Source organism: Nannospalax galili, unplaced genomic scaffold, assembly GCF_000622305.1.
Source record: "Nannospalax galili isolate Female #2095 unplaced genomic scaffold, S.galili_v1.0 scaffold341, whole genome shotgun sequence".
NCBI lineage: Eukaryota > Metazoa > Chordata > Mammalia > Rodentia > Spalacidae > Nannospalax > Nannospalax galili.
In genome coordinates, this window is record NW_008346082.1 from 930057 (window position 1) to 931503 (window position 1447).

A 1447-nucleotide genomic window follows, 5' to 3' on the forward strand; every position below is an offset into this window, starting at 1 on the left:
GCTCAGGCTTTCAAGTTTAAATTTGCTTCTTTTTGTGAACTTTATGTGTCTTTGTGGTTTACTTTTTGGGCATGAAAAGCTGGTTCATCTAAGCTTCAGGTTCTCTCTTTTGATTATATATCGGAGTGGTGGGAACTCTTCAGGAGTTCCCACAGAGGCCCAGTTCAGGTGAGGGCCAGATGTTTTCAGGCTTTCTCCTAAGGTCTGGATCCCTCCAGGAACGATTTTGGCCTCAGGAATTTGGGGGTTGGACTGGCCTGGGAGCCTGGCCCAGGAAAGATGCTGGTCTAGGGCAGCTCGTGGCTGTCCCACCCAGAGATGCAAAGGCAGATGGGGTGGGAAGAGTCCCCAAGGCCTCCTGGGGCCTGCACTGAGGTGCTGGGTTTGTCTGGATGCAAAGGATCAGGAAGAGGAAAGGTCAACCCCAGTGTCCCAGAAAGAGGCTGGCGTGTGGTGCAGACCCAGGGAAGCAGAGGGACTTGAGGGCCGGACCAGAATCAGAAGCAGTGCTCCTGGGGCCCAGAGAAGGGATTATGTTGGTCTGGATGAAAAGGATCAGGGAACAGTATTGCTTCCCTAGGTGTCTGTTGCCCCAAGACAAGGAATGGGGCCGGGCCCAAGGAGTGAGAACTGTGGCGGAGATAGGAGGGTGAATGAGGCTGGGGGAGTCAAGGTGTGGAGTGCACAATGGACTTACCCTGGAGAGAGGCCTGTGGGTAGGAGAGAGGCCTGCGGTGGGGGCATGTCTTTTTTCAATTTTGGGAAATTTTCTTCTACAATCCTGTTGAAGATCTGTTCCATATCATTATCTTGAGATTCTTCTCCTTCCTGTATGCCTATGATTCATAAGTTTGGTTATTTTGTGGTGTCACAATTCTTGCATATTCCATTCTTGTGTTTTCTTAAAATTTTCATAATCTTTGCTTAAGTGGTCTAATTTATCTACTTTATCTTCCAGTCTTGATATTCTGTTTTCCATTTCATTCATCCTATTGGTGAGGCTTTCTCCTGTCATTTCTAGTTGGCTTACTGAGTGTTTCACGTCCTTCTTCATTTCAGCCCGAGTATTCTTCAATATTTCTGTTTTCTGAATTCATTCAGAAGTTTATCCCTATATTTCTTCAGTTCTTTTGATTTCTTTGTTTGTGTGTTCTTTAAATTCACTGAATTCTTTTATCATGTTTATAATTGTTCTTTTGAGTCCCATGTCCTGTGTTATCTCTGAGGGATTCTCACTGTACTCCTATAGAGGACTATTGGTACTTGGTGGGGATATGTTATTTTGTTTTTTCATGTTATTTTCTCTGTGACTTGATATGTGAATTTCTTTTGTAGTTTCTGATTCTTATGTGAGACTCAAGTCTTCCTTTGTTAATTTAGGTCTGCATCCTTCTGTAAACTTTATGTGCCTTTGTGGTTTACTTGGTGAGCCTGAACACCTGGTTGG